The sequence below is a fragment of the Castor canadensis genome, chromosome 3 (genome assembly GCF_047511655.1).
Source record: "Castor canadensis chromosome 3, mCasCan1.hap1v2, whole genome shotgun sequence".
NCBI classification, from domain to species: Eukaryota; Metazoa; Chordata; class Mammalia; order Rodentia; family Castoridae; genus Castor; species Castor canadensis.
In genome coordinates, this window is record NC_133388.1 from 91,140,168 (window position 1) to 91,157,055 (window position 16,888).

General features: G+C 64.2%; 6 non-coding genes across 6 annotated transcripts; all 6 read left to right on the top strand.

Moving 5' to 3' along the window:
- Positions 1-228: 228 nt before the first annotated feature.
- Positions 229-322, top strand: Trnay-gua (transfer RNA tyrosine (anticodon GUA)). The gene is made up of 2 exons: positions 229-265; positions 287-322. It is a non-coding gene; the product is annotated as a tRNA-Tyr (tRNA).
- Positions 323-3,404: 3,082 nt separating this feature from the next.
- Trnay-gua (transfer RNA tyrosine (anticodon GUA)) lies at positions 3,405-3,498 on the top strand. The gene is made up of 2 exons: positions 3,405-3,441; positions 3,463-3,498. It is a non-coding gene; the product is annotated as a tRNA-Tyr (tRNA).
- A 3,074-nt stretch (positions 3,499-6,572) lies between these two features.
- Positions 6,573-6,666, top strand: Trnay-gua (transfer RNA tyrosine (anticodon GUA)). The gene is made up of 2 exons: positions 6,573-6,609; positions 6,631-6,666. It is a non-coding gene; the product is annotated as a tRNA-Tyr (tRNA).
- Positions 6,667-9,764: 3,098 nt separating this feature from the next.
- On the top strand, positions 9,765-9,858 carry Trnay-gua (transfer RNA tyrosine (anticodon GUA)). Its single transcript has 2 exons — positions 9,765-9,801; positions 9,823-9,858. It is a non-coding gene; the product is annotated as a tRNA-Tyr (tRNA).
- A 3,088-nt stretch (positions 9,859-12,946) lies between these two features.
- On the top strand, positions 12,947-13,040 carry Trnay-gua (transfer RNA tyrosine (anticodon GUA)). The gene is made up of 2 exons: positions 12,947-12,983; positions 13,005-13,040. It is a non-coding gene; the product is annotated as a tRNA-Tyr (tRNA).
- Positions 13,041-16,132: 3,092 nt separating this feature from the next.
- Trnay-gua (transfer RNA tyrosine (anticodon GUA)) lies at positions 16,133-16,226 on the top strand. The gene is made up of 2 exons: positions 16,133-16,169; positions 16,191-16,226. It is a non-coding gene; the product is annotated as a tRNA-Tyr (tRNA).
- The last annotated feature ends 662 nt before the right edge of the window (positions 16,227-16,888 follow it).

The following is a 16,888-nucleotide window of genomic DNA, read 5'->3' on the forward strand; positions in this document are numbered from 1 at the left end:
GGGACACTCTGAGGACGGGCCGCCACCATGCCCCGGAGGACCTGCTCCGCCCCGGGAAGGCCAAAAGGCACCAGACGCGCGGTGGCGCGCGTGGAGCCGGGCAGGGCTCTCTTCTCTTCCCTGGCGGCTTTCCAAGCCACCCAAGGCGCGCGGGGCCTGTGGTCTTGCAGTGGCTTGGCCTCCCTCAATTGGCACAAAGGGACGTGACCCAGCCCTGGCAGCACGCACCCTTCGATAGCTCAGCTGGTAGAGCGGAGGACTGTAGACTGCACACACAGCCCTGGACATCCTTAGGTCGCTGGTTCGATTCCGGCTCGAAGGACGTGCCTGACGCTTTTGCCCGCGCCTCGTGCGCGGCTCCTGTGGCCTCAGGGCCGCGTCTCCACGCTCACCGGCTGAGTCCACAAAGCCTTTCCGGACTGGACAGTCCACCGAACCACCTAGCCACGCGTGGTCCCCTCCCAGCCTCAGGGCCCCCCACCGACCGCACACCCTTCAGCGCTGCAGCGCTCCCCTTCCCTTCGCTCCTGCCGCCCGACAAGCGCCACTCAATGGCACCGAGCTCCTCCACTTTTACCCACGGAGAACCACAGTGCTCTCAGAGGGCTGGCAAAATACCTCTGCTCTCCAGGCTTCCCCTCCTGCTGCACTACAGGCCTGAGGCCTCACCTTGTCAGAGCAGCCCAAGCGTTCTTTGCCTGGCAAGGCACACACTCCCTGTTGAGCTCACTTTGGGGGTGGGGGGGAGGGGCTAGACCCTCACATTCCTCCCATTTCTCTCAATCTGTCTCTGTCTCTGTCCCTGTCTCTGGCTCTCTCTGTCTCTCTGTCTCTGGCTCTGTCTCTCTCTCTGGCTCTGGCTCTCTCTCTCTCCTTGTGTGTCCGTCTCTCTGGGTGTGTATCTCTGTATCTTTGGCCTTGTGCCCCTCCAAGCCTCTTAACCTGCATGCCTCTTGCTCTCTCCTTCTCTCTCCCTGTTTCTCTGTCTCTGTGTGTCCTGTGGCCCTCACTGTCACTCTGTGTCTCTCTCCATCCCTCTCCCCCACTCTGTCTCTCTTTCTCATCAGCTCCTCCTCCTCTATCCATGTCCCTCTCTCTACCTGCTTTGGACTGTGTCCCATGGAGAGAAAGGAATGGCCTGTGTCCCATGTGGAGAGGAGGGCCGGGGCTCATCCTCCTTGTGTTTCATCCCATCCTGGAGCAGATGGAGCACCCCTGGCAGGAGTGCGGGTTGACCTTCAGGCTCTGGACAGGGCTGTGCCCGTCCCGTCCACGTGCCCTGTGCCTCGCCTTTGCCGAGGCTCACATCCATTCTTGGGGCTGCAGGCCCTCTGGCTGGGCGGGCTGTGGCTGACAATCACACCTAGCACTCGGGTACATGGTGGCCATTGCACCTGCGTGCCCCGGCCCCCCACCTCCGAGTCCCTCCTCCCACCTTCGCACTGCTCCTTGGGTGCTTGTGGTGATGGGGAGAGGCAGAGACGCGCTCGGGGAAGAGGACATTTGAGCCAACACCGTGGGGCCTGCTGCCTCAAAGGCAGCAGCCTACCTAGGGTTGCAGAGTGGGGTGAGGTCAGGAGTGGGGGCTAGAGAGGTGAGGGGATTGTGTTCTGGCTCCTCCTCGCCATGCCGCTGACCTGGTGCTTGTGAGCAGCTTGGTGTCTTCTGGTCAAAGTTGGAAGTGGAACGCAGGGTGGAAGCCTGCCGAGGAGGTCCAGGGAGAAAGCCTGAAGGCGGAAATGGGCCGGGATTTCAGGAACCAGCGCGCGGCTGGTACTCACCTCCATGCCAACCGAACCGAGTCCATGGCGTGGTGTGGGTGTGCAAAGAGCTCTTGGGCTGTGTGCTCTGAGAGCAACCCTGGGAACCCTGTCCAGGTACCTGAAGGAAAAGGGAAACCCATGCCACAGAGGACTCTAAAGGAAACTGCAGGAAGCTAAGGTCTGTGAGGAGCCTGGGAAGCAGGGCAGAGTGTGTGTGTGTGTGTGTGTGTGTGTGTGTGTGTGTGTGTGTGTGTGTGTGTGTTTCTACTTCCCACCTCTGGCCCTCACCCCCTCCCTTCCCCTGCACCCATCAGCTCCCACCGGGTGGGTAGGAGTCCCTCATGCGCCTCCCTCTCCTCTCATGGGGGCTCCTACCGGACCACCCGTCCCCATCTGGCCCCATCCCCACATACCCCGAAGCAAATAGCAAATCCGGCATCCCACTGCTGAAGGGAAAGGGGCCGAGTTGGAGACCATGCAATTTCCCCAGTCTAGACAGAGGCTCCGCCTCCAGGCAAGGAGACCCCAGAAGGTACTGGCACCATGAACTCACCCCCAGGGAAGCTGGACATAAGGAAGGATGTTGGACATCCTTTACGGGGTGGGAGGGGCCCTCTGGGTGAGGGGCGCGGGGCAAACGCCGCTGTGCCCACCAGCGAAACAGTCATGGAACACTGGGTGTCTGGGCCAAGGGTCTGGCGGGGACCACTTTGCCTCCGGGGAAGGCCACTTTGGGAAGCTGGACTCTCTGTGGCAATTCAGGGCGCCCCGTGGGGAATGATTCCGGGTCCGCGTGCAGATGCGGGGGGAGGAGGGGGAAGGGGGGGAGGGAGTAGGTGGGGGGGAGCGGGGAGGGGTGAGGGAGGAGGAGGTGGGTAAGGGGGAGGTGGGGGGGGCGGCGGCCAAGCCCCTCGAAGCTGGTAGGACCTGGGCACCTCCTCCTAGGCGCCTGGGCAGGCCCTGGGGAGCGCCTAGCCTCCTCAGCTGGGCTCTGGTGGTCCCTGGCCCTCCTGTGGGCCATTTCCTGGTCTCGGCAGGCTGGCTTGTGGGGAGGTGGGCGGGCCGCGTCGCGAGGAGGGGGCGCCTGAGGGCTGGAGGCCCGCGGCGCCCGCTGGGGAGTGCGGGTCTGGGGGGCCGGGTGGCGGCCACTTGGCGGGCGCTGGTGGCTTGGCATCCTCCTAGCCCGTGCCCGTTCCGGTTCTAGGCCTTTGATCCTGTCTGCCCTCCGTCCCCCTCCCACCCGCCCCCTCCTCCCCACCCCCCAGCCCCACCCCCCGGCCCCCACCTCCAGTCCCCGCCGCCCCAAACCAGCCCTCCCCTCATGACACACCCCTGTCCCGCCATGCGGCCAGCGAAGGCCGTGGGCACCGGGCACCCGTGCAACCGGGAAGGCAGCGGGGCCCAGCTGCCTAAGGGACACTCTGAGGACGGGCCGCCACCATGCCCCGGAGGACCTGCTCCGCCCCGGGAAGGCCAAAAGGCACCAGACGCGCGGTGGCGCGCGTGGAGCCGGGCAGGGCTCTCTTCTCTTCCCTGGCGGCTTTCCAAGCCACCCAAGGCGCGCGGGGCCTGTGGTCTTGCAGTGGCTTGGCCTCCCTCAATTGGCACAAAGGGACGTGACCCAGCCCTGGCAGCACGCACCCTTCGATAGCTCAGCTGGTAGAGCGGAGGACTGTAGACTGCACACACAGCCCTGGACATCCTTAGGTCGCTGGTTCGATTCCGGCTCGAAGGACGTGCCTGACGCTTTTGCCCGCGCCTCGTGCGCGGCTCCTGTGGCCTCAGGGCCGCGTCTCCACGCTCACCGGCTGAGTCCACAAAGCCTTTCCGGACTGGACAGTCCACCGAACCACCTAGCCACGCGTGGTCCCCTCCCAGCCTCAGGGCCCCCCACCGACCGCACACCCTTCAGCGCTGCAGCGCTCCCCTTCCCTTCGCTCCTGCCGCCCGACAAGCGCCACTCAATGGCACCGAGCTCCTCCACTTTTACCCACGGAGAACCACAGTGCTCTCAGAGGGCTGGCAAAATACCTCTGCTCTCCAGGCTTCCCCTCCTGCTGCACTACAGGCCTGAGGCCTCACCTTGTCAGAGCAGCCCAAGCGTTCTTTGCCTGGCAAGGCACACACTCCCTGTTGAGCTCACTTTGGGGGTGGGGGGGAGGGGCTAGACCCTCACATTCCTCCCATTTCTCTCAATCTGTCTCTGTCTCTGTCCCTGTCTCTGGCTCTCTCTGTCTCTCTGTCTCTGGCTCTGTCTCTCTCTCTGGCTCTGGCTCTCTCTCTCTCCTTGTGTGTCCGTCTCTCTGGGTGTGTATCTCTGTATCTTTGGCCTTGTGCCCCTCCAAGCCTCTTAACCTGCATGCCTCTTGCTCTCTCCTTCTCTCTCCCTGTTTCTCTGTCTCTGTGTGTCCTGTGGCCCTCACTGTCACTCTGTGTCTCTCTCCATCCCTCTCCCCCACTCTGTCTCTCTTTCTCATCAGCTCCTCCTCCTCTATCCATGTCCCTCTCTCTACCTGCTTTGGACTGTGTCCCATGGAGAGAAAGGAATGGCCTGTGTCCCATGTGGAGAGGAGGGCCGGGGCTCATCCTCCTTGTGTTTCATCCCATCCTGGAGCAGATGGAGCACCCCTGGCAGGAGTGCGGGTTGACCTTCAGGCTCTGGACAGGGCTGTGCCCGTCCCGTCCACGTGCCCTGTGCCTCGCCTTTGCCGAGGCTCACATCCATTCTTGGGGCTGCAGGCCCTCTGGCTGGGCGGGCTGTGGCTGACAATCACACCTAGCACTCGGGTACATGGTGGCCATTGCACCTGCGTGCCCCGGCCCCCCACCTCCGAGTCCCTCCTCCCACCTTCGCACTGCTCCTTGGGTGCTTGTGGTGATGGGGAGAGGCAGAGACGCGCTCGGGGAAGAGGACATTTGAGCCAACACCGTGGGGCCTGCTGCCTCAAAGGCAGCAGCCTACCTAGGGTTGCAGAGTGGGGTGAGGTCAGGAGTGGGGGCTAGAGAGGTGAGGGGATTGTGTTCTGGCTCCTCCTCGCCATGCCGCTGACCTGGTGCTTGTGAGCAGCTTGGTGTCTTCTGGTCAAAGTTGGAAGTGGAACGCAGGGTGGAAGCCTGCCGAGGAGGTCCAGGGAGAAAGCCTGAAGGCGGAAATGGGCCGGGATTTCAGGAACCAGCGCGCGGCTGGTACTCACCTCCATGCCAACCGAACCGAGTCCATGGCGTGGTGTGGGTGTGCAAAGAGCTCTTGGGCTGTGTGCTCTGAGAGCAACCCTGGGAACCCTGTCCAGGTACCTGAAGGAAAAGGGAAACCCATGCCACAGAGGACTCTAAAGGAAACTGCAGGAAGCTAAGGTCTGTGAGGAGCCTGGGAAGCAGGGCAGAGTGTGTGTGTGTGTGTGTGTGTGTGTGTGTGTGTGTGTGTGTGTGTTTCTACTTCCCACCTCTGGCCCTCACCCCCTCCCTTCCCCTGCACCCATCAGCTCCCACCGGGTGGGTAGGAGTCCCTCATGCGCCTCCCTCTCCTCTCATGGGGGCTCCTACCGGACCACCCGTCCCCATCTGGCCCCATCCCCACATACCCCGAAGCAAATAGCAAATCCGGCATCCCACTGCTGAAGGGAAAGGGGCCGAGTTGGAGACCATGCAATTTCCCCAGTCTAGACAGAGGCTCCGCCTCCAGGCAAGGAGACCCCAGAAGGTACTGGCACCATGAACTCACCCCCAGGGAAGCTGGACATAAGGAAGGATGTTGGACATCCTTTACGGGGTGGGAGGGGCCCTCTGGGTGAGGGGCGCGGGGCAAACGCCGCTGTGCCCACCAGCGAAACAGTCATGGAACACTGGGTGTCTGGGCCAAGGGTCTGGCGGGGACCACTTTGCCTCCGGGGAAGGCCACTTTGGGAAGCTGGACTCTCTGTGGCAATTCAGGGCGCCCCGTGGGGAATGATTCCGGGTCCGCGTGCAGATGCGGGGGGAGGAGGGGGAAGGGGGGGAGGGAGTAGGTGGGGGGGAGCGGGGAGGGGTGAGGGAGGAGGAGGTGGGTAAGGGGGAGGTGGGGGGGGCGGCGGCCAAGCCCCTCGAAGCTGGTAGGACCTGGGCACCTCCTCCTAGGCGCCTGGGCAGGCCCTGGGGAGCGCCTAGCCTCCTCAGCTGGGCTCTGGTGGTCCCTGGCCCTCCTGTGGGCCATTTCCTGGTCTCGGCAGGCTGGCTTGTGGGGAGGTGGGCGGGCCGCGTCGCGAGGAGGGGGCGCCTGAGGGCTGGAGGCCCGCGGCGCCCGCTGGGGAGTGCGGGTCTGGGGGGCCGGGTGGCGGCCACTTGGCGGGCGCTGGTGGCTTGGCATCCTCCTAGCCCGTGCCCGTTCCGGTTCTAGGCCTTTGATCCTGTCTGCCCTCCGTCCCCCTCCCACCCGCCCCCTCCTCCCCACCCCCCAGCCCCACCCCCCGGCCCCCACCTCCAGTCCCCGCCGCCCCAAACCAGCCCTCCCCTCATGACACACCCCTGTCCCGCCATGCGGCCAGCGAAGGCCGTGGGCACCGGGCACCCGTGCAACCGGGAAGGCAGCGGGGCCCAGCTGCCTAAGGGACACTCTGAGGACGGGCCGCCACCATGCCCCGGAGGACCTGCTCCGCCCCGGGAAGGCCAAAAGGCACCAGACGCGCGGTGGCGCGCGTGGAGCCGGGCAGGGCTCTCTTCTCTTCCCTGGCGGCTTTCCAAGCCACCCAAGGCGCGCGGGGCCTGTGGTCTTGCAGTGGCTTGGCCTCCCTCAATTGGCACAAAGGGACGTGACCCAGCCCTGGCAGCACGCACCCTTCGATAGCTCAGCTGGTAGAGCGGAGGACTGTAGACTGCACACACAGCCCTGGACATCCTTAGGTCGCTGGTTCGATTCCGGCTCGAAGGACGTGCCTGACGCTTTTGCCCGCACCTCCAGGCGCGCCTCGTGCGCGGCTCCTGTGGCCTCAGGGCCGCGTCTCCACGCTCACCGGCTGAGTCCACAAAGCCTTTCCGGACTGGACAGTCCACCGAACCACCTAGCCACGCGTGGTCCCCTCCCAGCCTCAGGGCCCCCCACCGACCGCACACCCTTCAGCGCTGCAGCGCTCCCCTTCCCTTCGCTCCTGCCGCCCGACAAGCGCCACTCAATGGCACCGAGCTCCTCCACTTTTACCCACGGAGAACCACAGTGCTCTCAGAGGGCTGGCAAAATACCTCTGCTCTCCAGGCTTCCCCTCCTGCTGCACTACAGGCCTGAGGCCTCACCTTGTCAGAGCAGCCCAAGCGTTCTTTGCCTGGCAAGGCACACACTCCCTGTTGAGCTCACTTTGGGGGTGGGGGGGAGGGGCTAGACCCTCACATTCCTCCCATTTCTCTCAATCTGTCTCTGTCTCTGTCCCTGTCTCTGGCTCTCTCTGTCTCTCTGTCTCTGGCTCTGTCTCTCTCTCTGGCTCTGGCTCTCTCTCTCTCCTTGTGTGTCCGTCTCTCTGGGTGTGTATCTCTGTATCTTTGGCCTTGTGCCCCTCCAAGCCTCTTAACCTGCATGCCTCTTGCTCTCTCCTTCTCTCTCCCTGTTTCTCTGTCTCTGTGTGTCCTGTGGCCCTCACTGTCACTCTGTGTCTCTCTCCATCCCTCTCCCCCACTCTGTCTCTCTTTCTCATCAGCTCCTCCTCCTCTATCCATGTCCCTCTCTCTACCTGCTTTGGACTGTGTCCCATGGAGAGAAAGGAATGGCCTGTGTCCCATGTGGAGAGGAGGGCCGGGGCTCATCCTCCTTGTGTTTCATCCCATCCTGGAGCAGATGGAGCACCCCTGGCAGGAGTGCGGGTTGACCTTCAGGCTCTGGACAGGGCTGTGCCCGTCCCGTCCACGTGCCCTGTGCCTCGCCTTTGCCGAGGCTCACATCCATTCTTGGGGCTGCAGGCCCTCTGGCTGGGCGGGCTGTGGCTGACAATCACACGTAGCACTCGGGTACATGGTGGCCATTGCACCTGCGTGCCCCGGCCCCCCACCTCCGAGTCCCTCCTCCCACCTTCGCACTGCTCCTTGGGTGCTTGTGGTGATGGGGAGAGGCAGAGACGCGCTCGGGGAAGAGGACATTTGAGCCAACACCGTGGGGCCTGCTGCCTCAAAGGCAGCAGCCTACCTAGGGTTGCAGAGTGGGGTGAGGTCAGGAGTGGGGGCTAGAGAGGTGAGGGGATTGTGTTCTGGCTCCTCCTCGCCATGCCGCTGACCTGGTGCTTGTGAGCAGCTTGGTGTCTTCTGGTCAAAGTTGGAAGTGGAACGCAGGGTGGAAGCCTGCCGAGGAGGTCCAGGGAGAAAGCCTGAAGGCGGAAATGGGCCGGGATTTCAGGAACCAGCGCGCGGCTGGTACTCACCTCCATGCCAACCGAACCGAGTCCATGGCGTGGTGTGGGTGTGCAAAGAGCTCTTGGGCTGTGTGCTCTGAGAGCAACCCTGGGAACCCTGTCCAGGTACCTGAAGGAAAAGGGAAACCCATGCCACAGAGGACTCTAAAGGAAACTGCAGGAAGCTAAGGTCTGTGAGGAGCCTGGGAAGCAGGGCAGAGTGTGTGTGTGTGTGTGTGTGTGTGTGTGTGTGTGTGTGTGTGTGTGTGTGTGTGTGTTTCTACTTCCCACCTCTGGCCCTCACCCCCTCCCTTCCCCTGCACCCATCAGCTCCCACCGGGTGGGTAGGAGTCCCTCATGCGCCTCCCTCTCCTCTCATGGGGGCTCCTACCGGACCACCCGTCCCCATCTGGCCCCATCCCCACATACCCCGAAGCAAATAGCAAATCCGGCATCCCACTGCTGAAGGGAAAGGGGCCGAGTTGGAGACCATGCAATTTCCCCAGTCTAGACAGAGGCTCCGCCTCCAGGCAAGGAGACCCCAGAAGGTACTGGCACCATGAACTCACCCCCAGGGAAGCTGGACATAAGGAAGGATGTTGGACATCCTTTACGGGGTGGGAGGGGCCCTCTGGGTGAGGGGCGCGGGGCAAACGCTGCTGTGCCCACCAGCGAAACAGTCATGGAACACTGGGTGTCTGGGCCAAGGGTCTGGCGGGGACCACTTTGCCTCCGGGGAAGGCCACTTTGGGAAGCTGGACTCTCTGTGGCAATTCAGGGCGCCCCGTGGGGAATGATTCCGGGTCCGCGTGCAGATGCGGGGGGAGGAGGGGGAAGGGGGGGAGGGAGTAGGTGGGGGGGAGCGGGGAGGGGTGAGGGAGGAGGAGGTGGGTAAGGGGGAGGTGGGGGGGGCGGCGGCCAAGCCCCTCGAAGCTGGTAGGACCTGGGCACCTCCTCCTAGGCGCCTGGGCAGGCCCTGGGGAGCGCCTAGCCTCCTCAGCTGGGCTCTGGTGGTCCCTGGCCCTCCTGTGGGCCATTTCCTGGTCTCGGCAGGCTGGCTTGTGGGGAGGTGGGCGGGCCGCGTCGCGAGGAGGGGGCGCCTGAGGGCTGGAGGCCCGCGGCGCCCGCTGGGGAGTGCGGGTCTGGGGGGCCGGGTGGCGGCCACTTGGCGGGCGCTGGTGGCTTGGCATCCTCCTAGCCCGTGCCCGTTCCGGTTCTAGGCCTTTGATCCTGTCTGCCCTCCGTCCCCCTCCCACCCGCCCCCTCCTCCCCACCCCCCAGCCCCACCCCCCGGCCCCCACCTCCAGTCCCCGCCGCCCCAAACCAGCCCTCCCCTCATGACACACCCCTGTCCCGCCATGCGGCCAGCGAAGGCCGTGGGCACCGGGCACCCGTGCAACCGGGAAGGCAGCGGGGCCCAGCTGCCTAAGGGACACTCTGAGGACGGGCCGCCACCATGCCCCGGAGGACCTGCTCCGCCCCGGGAAGGCCAAAAGGCACCAGACGCGCGGTGGCGCGCGTGGAGCCGGGCAGGGCTCTCTTCTCTTCCCTGGCGGCTTTCCAAGCCACCCAAGGCGCGCGGGGCCTGTGGTCTTGCAGTGGCTTGGCCTCCCTCAATTGGCACAAAGGGACGTGACCCAGCCCTGGCAGCACGCACCCTTCGATAGCTCAGCTGGTAGAGCGGAGGACTGTAGACTGCACACACAGCCCTGGACATCCTTAGGTCGCTGGTTCGATTCCGGCTCGAAGGACGTGCCTGACGCTTTTGCCCGCACCTCCAGGCGCGCCTCGTGCGCGGCTCCTGTGGCCTCAGGGCCGCGTCTCCACGCTCACCGGCTGAGTCCACAAAGCCTTTCCGGACTGGACAGTCCACCGAACCACCTAGCCACGCGTGGTCCCCTCCCAGCCTCAGGGCCCCCCACCGACCGCACACCCTTCAGCGCTGCAGCGCTCCCCTTCCCTTCGCTCCTGCCGCCCGACAAGCGCCACTCAATGGCACCGAGCTCCTCCACTTTTACCCACGGAGAACCACAGTGCTCTCAGAGGGCTGGCAAAATACCTCTGCTCTCCAGGCTTCCCCTCCTGCTGCACTACAGGCCTGAGGCCTCACCTTGTCAGAGCAGCCCAAGCGTTCTTTGCCTGGCAAGGCACACACTCCCTGTTGAGCTCACTTTGGGGGTGGGGGGGAGGGGCTAGACCCTCACATTCCTCCCATTTCTCTCAATCTGTCTCTGTCTCTGTCCCTGTCTCTGGCTCTCTCTGTCTCTCTGTCTCTGGCTCTGTCTCTCTCTCTGGCTCTGGCTCTCTCTCTCTCCTTGTGTGTCCGTCTCTCTGGGTGTGTATCTCTGTATCTTTGGCCTTGTGCCCCTCCAAGCCTCTTAACCTGCATGCCTCTTGCTCTCTCCTTCTCTCTCCCTGTTTCTCTGTCTCTGTGTGTCCTGTGGCCCTCACTGTCACTCTGTGTCTCTCTCCATCCCTCTCCCCCACTCTGTCTCTCTTTCTCATCAGCTCCTCCTCCTCTATCCATGTCCCTCTCTCTACCTGCTTTGGACTGTGTCCCATGGAGAGAAAGGAATGGCCTGTGTCCCATGTGGAGAGGAGGGCCGGGGCTCATCCTCCTTGTGTTTCATCCCATCCTGGAGCAGATGGAGCACCCCTGGCAGGAGTGCGGGTTGACCTTCAGGCTCTGGACAGGGCTGTGCCCGTCCCGTCCACGTGCCCTGTGCCTCGCCTTTGCCGAGGCTCACATCCATTCTTGGGGCTGCAGGCCCTCTGGCTGGGCGGGCTGTGGCTGACAATCACACCTAGCACTCGGGTACATGGTGGCCATTGCACCTGCGTGCCCCGGCCCCCCACCTCCGAGTCCCTCCTCCCACCTTCGCACTGCTCCTTGGGTGCTTGTGGTGATGGGGAGAGGCAGAGACGCGCTCGGGGAAGAGGACATTTGAGCCAACACCGTGGGGCCTGCTGCCTCAAAGGCAGCAGCCTACCTAGGGTTGCAGAGTGGGGTGAGGTCAGGAGTGGGGGCTAGAGAGGTGAGGGGATTGTGTTCTGGCTCCTCCTCGCCATGCCGCTGACCTGGTGCTTGTGAGCAGCTTGGTGTCTTCTGGTCAAAGTTGGAAGTGGAACGCAGGGTGGAAGCCTGCCGAGGAGGTCCAGGGAGAAAGCCTGAAGGCGGAAATGGGCCGGGATTTCAGGAACCAGCGCGCGGCTGGTACTCACCTCCATGCCAACCGAACCGAGTCCATGGCGTGGTGTGGGTGTGCAAAGAGCTCTTGGGCTGTGTGCTCTGAGAGCAACCCTGGGAACCCTGTCCAGGTACCTGAAGGAAAAGGGAAACCCATGCCACAGAGGACTCTAAAGGAAACTGCAGGAAGCTAAGGTCTGTGAGGAGCCTGGGAAGCAGGGCAGAGTGTGTGTGTGTGTGTGTGTGTGTGTGTGTGTGTGTGTGTGTGTGTGTTTCTACTTCCCACCTCTGGCCCTCACCCCCTCCCTTCCCCTGCACCCATCAGCTCCCACCGGGTGGGTAGGAGTCCCTCATGCGCCTCCCTCTCCTCTCATGGGGGCTCCTACCGGACCACCCGTCCCCATCTGGCCCCATCCCCACATACCCCGAAGCAAATAGCAAATCCGGCATCCCACTGCTGAAGGGAAAGGGGCCGAGTTGGAGACCATGCAATTTCCCCAGTCTAGACAGAGGCTCCGCCTCCAGGCAAGGAGACCCCAGAAGGTACTGGCACCATGAACTCACCCCCAGGGAAGCTGGACATAAGGAAGGATGTTGGACATCCTTTACGGGGTGGGAGGGGCCCTCTGGGTGAGGGGCGCGGGGCAAACGCCGCTGTGCCCACCAGCGAAACAGTCATGGAACACTGGGTGTCTGGGCCAAGGGTCTGGCGGGGACCACTTTGCCTCCGGGGAAGGCCACTTTGGGAAGCTGGACTCTCTGTGGCAATTCAGGGCGCCCCGTGGGGAATGATTCCGGGTCCGCGTGCAGATGCGGGGGGAGGAGGGGGAAGGGGGGGAGGGAGTAGGTGGGGGGGAGCGGGGAGGGGTGAGGGAGGAGGAGGTGGGTAAGGGGGAGGTGGGGGGGGCGGCGGCCAAGCCCCTCGAAGCTGGTAGGACCTGGGCACCTCCTCCTAGGCGCCTGGGCAGGCCCTGGGGAGCGCCTAGCCTCCTCAGCTGGGCTCTGGTGGTCCCTGGCCCTCCTGTGGGCCATTTCCTGGTCTCGGCAGGCTGGCTTGTGGGGAGGTGGGCGGGCCGCGTCGCGAGGAGGGGGCGCCTGAGGGCTGGAGGCCCGCGGCGCCCGCTGGGGAGTGCGGGTCTGGGGGGCCGGGTGGCGGCCACTTGGCGGGCGCTGGTGGCTTGGCATCCTCCTAGCCCGTGCCCGTTCCGGTTCTAGGCCTTTGATCCTGTCTGCCCTCCGTCCCCCTCCCACCCGCCCCCTCCTCCCCACCCCCCAGCCCCACCCCCCGGCCCCCACCTCCAGTCCCCGCCGCCCCAAACCAGCCCTCCCCTCATGACACACCCCTGTCCCGCCATGCGGCCAGCGAAGGCCGTGGGCACCGGGCACCCGTGCAACCGGGAAGGCAGCGGGGCCCAGCTGCCTAAGGGACACTCTGAGGACGGGCCGCCACCATGCCCCGGAGGACCTGCTCCGCCCCGGGAAGGCCAAAAGGCACCAGACGCGCGGTGGCGCGCGTGGAGCCGGGCAGGGCTCTCTTCTCTTCCCTGGCGGCTTTCCAAGCCACCCAAGGCGCGCGGGGCCTGTGGTCTTGCAGTGGCTTGGCCTCCCTCAATTGGCACAAAGGGACGTGACCCAGCCCTGGCAGCACGCACCCTTCGATAGCTCAGCTGGTAGAGCGGAGGACTGTAGACTGCACACACAGCCCTGGACATCCTTAGGTCGCTGGTTCGATTCCGGCTCGAAGGACGTGCCTGACGCTTTTGCCCGCACCTCCAGGCGCGCCTCATGCGCGGCTCCTGTGGCCTCAGGGCCGCGTCTCCACGCTCACCGGCTGAGTCCACAAAGCCTTTCCGGACTGGACAGTCCACCGAACCACCTAGCCACGCGTGGTCCCCTCCCAGCCTCAGGGCCCCCCACCGACCGCACACCCTTCAGCGCTGCAGCGCTCCCCTTCCCTTCGCTCCTGCCGCCCGACAAGCGCCACTCAATGGCACCGAGCTCCTCCACTTTTACCCACGGAGAACCACAGTGCTCTCAGAGGGCTGGCAAAATACCTCTGCTCTCCAGGCTTCCCCTCCTGCTGCACTACAGGCCTGAGGCCTCACCTTGTCAGAGCAGCCCAAGCGTTCTTTGCCTGGCAAGGCACACACTCCCTGTTGAGCTCACTTTGGGGGTGGGGGGGAGGGGCTAGACCCTCACATTCCTCCCATTTCTCTCAATCTGTCTCTGTCTCTGTCCCTGTCTCTGGCTCTCTCTGTCTCTCTGTCTCTGGCTCTGTCTCTCTCTCTGGCTCTGGCTCTCTCTCTCTCCTTGTGTGTCCGTCTCTCTGGGTGTGTATCTCTGTATCTTTGGCCTTGTGCCCCTCCAAGCCTCTTAACCTGCATGCCTCTTGCTCTCTCCTTCTCTCTCCCTGTTTCTCTGTCTCTGTGTGTCCTGTGGCCCTCACTGTCACTCTGTGTCTCTCTCCATCCCTCTCCCCCACTCTGTCTCTCTTTCTCATCAGCTCCTCCTCCTCTATCCATGTCCCTCTCTCTACCTGCTTTGGACTGTGTCCCATGGAGAGAAAGGAATGGCCTGTGTCCCATGTGGAGAGGAGGGCCGGGGCTCATCCTCCTTGTGTTTCATCCCATCCTGGAGCAGATGGAGCACCCCTGGCAGGAGTGCGGGTTGACCTTCAGGCTCTGGACAGGGCTGTGCCCGTCCCGTCCACGTGCCCTGTGCCTCGCCTTTGCCGAGGCTCACATCCATTCTTGGGGCTGCAGGCCCTCTGGCTGGGCGGGCTGTGGCTGACAATCACACCTAGCACTCGGGTACATGGTGGCCATTGCACCTGCGTGCCCCGGCCCCCCACCTCCGAGTCCCTCCTCCCACCTTCGCACTGCTCCTTGGGTGCTTGTGGTGATGGGGAGAGGCAGAGACGCGCTCGGGGAAGAGGACATTTGAGCCAACACCGTGGGGCCTGCTGCCTCAAAGGCAGCAGCCTACCTAGGGTTGCAGAGTGGGGTGAGGTCAGGAGTGGGGGCTAGAGAGGTGAGGGGATTGTGTTCTGGCTCCTCCTCGCCATGCCGCTGACCTGGTGCTTGTGAGCAGCTTGGTGTCTTCTGGTCAAAGTTGGAAGTGGAACGCAGGGTGGAAGCCTGCCGAGGAGGTCCAGGGAGAAAGCCTGAAGGCGGAAATGGGCCGGGATTTCAGGAACCAGCGCGCGGCTGGTACTCACCTCCATGCCAACCGAACCGAGTCCATGGCGTGGTGTGGGTGTGCAAAGAGCTCTTGGGCTGTGTGCTCTGAGAGCAACCCTGGGAACCCTGTCCAGGTACCTGAAGGAAAAGGGAAACCCATGCCACAGAGGACTCTAAAGGAAACTGCAGGAAGCTAAGGTCTGTGAGGAGCCTGGGAAGCAGGGCAGAGTGTGTGTGTGTGTGTGTGTGTGTGTGTGTGTGTGTGTGTGTGTGTGTGTGTTTCTACTTCCCACCTCTGGCCCTCACCCCCTCCCTTCCCCTGCACCCATCAGCTCCCACCGGGTGGGTAGGAGTCCCTCATGCGCCTCCCTCTCCTCTCATGGGGGCTCCTACCGGACCACCCGTCCCCATCTGGCCCCATCCCCACATACCCCGAAGCAAATAGCAAATCCGGCATCCCACTGCTGAAGGGAAAGGGGCCGAGTTGGAGACCATGCAATTTCCCCAGTCTAGACAGAGGCTCCGCCTCCAGGCAAGGAGACCCCAGAAGGTACTGGCACCATGAACTCACCCCCAGGGAAGCTGGACATAAGGAAGGATGTTGGACATCCTTTACGGGGTGGGAGGGGCCCTCTGGGTGAGGGGCGCGGGGCAAACGCCGCTGTGCCCACCAGCGAAACAGTCATGGAACACTGGGTGTCTGGGCCAAGGGTCTGGCGGGGACCACTTTGCCTCCGGGGAAGGCCACTTTGGGAAGCTGGACTCTCTGTGGCAATTCAGGGCGCCCCGTGGGGAATGATTCCGGGTCCGCGTGCAGATGCGGGGGGAGGAGGGGGAAGGGGGGGAGGGAGTAGGTGGGGGGGAGCGGGGAGGGGTGAGGGAGGAGGAGGTGGGTAAGGGGGAGGTGGGGGGGGCGGCGGCCAAGCCCCTCGAAGCTGGTAGGACCTGGGCACCTCCTCCTAGGCGCCTGGGCAGGCCCTGGGGAGCGCCTAGCCTCCTCAGCTGGGCTCTGGTGGTCCCTGGCCCTCCTGTGGGCCATTTCCTGGTCTCGGCAGGCTGGCTTGTGGGGAGGTGGGCGGGCCGCGTCGCGAGGAGGGGGCGCCTGAGGGCTGGAGGCCCGCGGCGCCCGCTGGGGAGTGCGGGTCTGGGGGGCCGGGTGGCGGCCACTTGGCGGGCGCTGGTGGCTTGGCATCCTCCTAGCCCGTGCCCGTTCCGGTTCTAGGCCTTTGATCCTGTCTGCCCTCCGTCCCCCTCCCACCCGCCCCCTCCTCCCCACCCCCCAGCCCCACCCCCCGGCCCCCACCTCCAGTCCCCGCCGCCCCAAACCAGCCCTCCCCTCATGACACACCCCTGTCCCGCCATGCGGCCAGCGAAGGCCGTGGGCACCGGGCACCCGTGCAACCGGGAAGGCAGCGGGGCCCAGCTGCCTAAGGGACACTCTGAGGACGGGCCGCCACCATGCCCCGGAGGACCTGCTCCGCCCCGGGAAGGCCAAAAGGCACCAGACGCGCGGTGGCGCGCGTGGAGCCGGGCAGGGCTCTCTTCTCTTCCCTGGCGGCTTTCCAAGCCACCCAAGGCGCGCGGGGCCTGTGGTCTTGCAGTGGCTTGGCCTCCCTCAATTGGCACAAAGGGACGTGACCCAGCCCTGGCAGCACGCACCCTTCGATAGCTCAGCTGGTAGAGCGGAGGACTGTAGACTGCACACACAGCCCTGGACATCCTTAGGTCGCTGGTTCGATTCCGGCTCGAAGGACGTGCCTGACGCTTTTGCCCGCACCTCCAGGCGCGCCTCGTGCGCGGCTCCTGTGGCCTCAGGGCCGCGTCTCCACGCTCACCGGCTGAGTCCACAAAGCCTTTCCGGACTGGACAGTCCACCGAACCACCTAGCCACGCGTGGTCCCCTCCCAGCCTCAGGGCCCCCCACCGACCGCACACCCTTCAGCGCTGCAGCGCTCCCCTTCCCTTCGCTCCTGCCGCCCGACAAGCGCCACTCAATGGCACCGAGCTCCTCCACTTTTACCCACGGAGAACCACAGTGCTCTCAGAGGGCTGGCAAAATACCTCTGCTCTCCAGGCTTCCCCTCCTGCTGCACTACAGGCCTGAGGCCTCACCTTGTCAGAGCAGCCCAAGCGTTCTTTGCCTGGCAAGGCACACACTCCCTGTTGAGCTCACTTTGGGGGTGGGGGGGAGGGGCTAGACCCTCACATTCCTCCCATTTCTCTCAATCTGTCTCTGTCTCTGTCCCTGTCTCTGGCTCTCTCTGTCTCTCTGTCTCTGGCTCTGTCTCTCTCTCTGGCTCTGGCTCTCTCTCTCTCCTTGTGTGTCCGTCTCTCTGGGTGTGTATCTCTGTATCTTTGGCCTTGTGCCCCTCCAAGCCTCTTAACCTGCATGCCTCTTGCTCTCTCCTTCTCTCT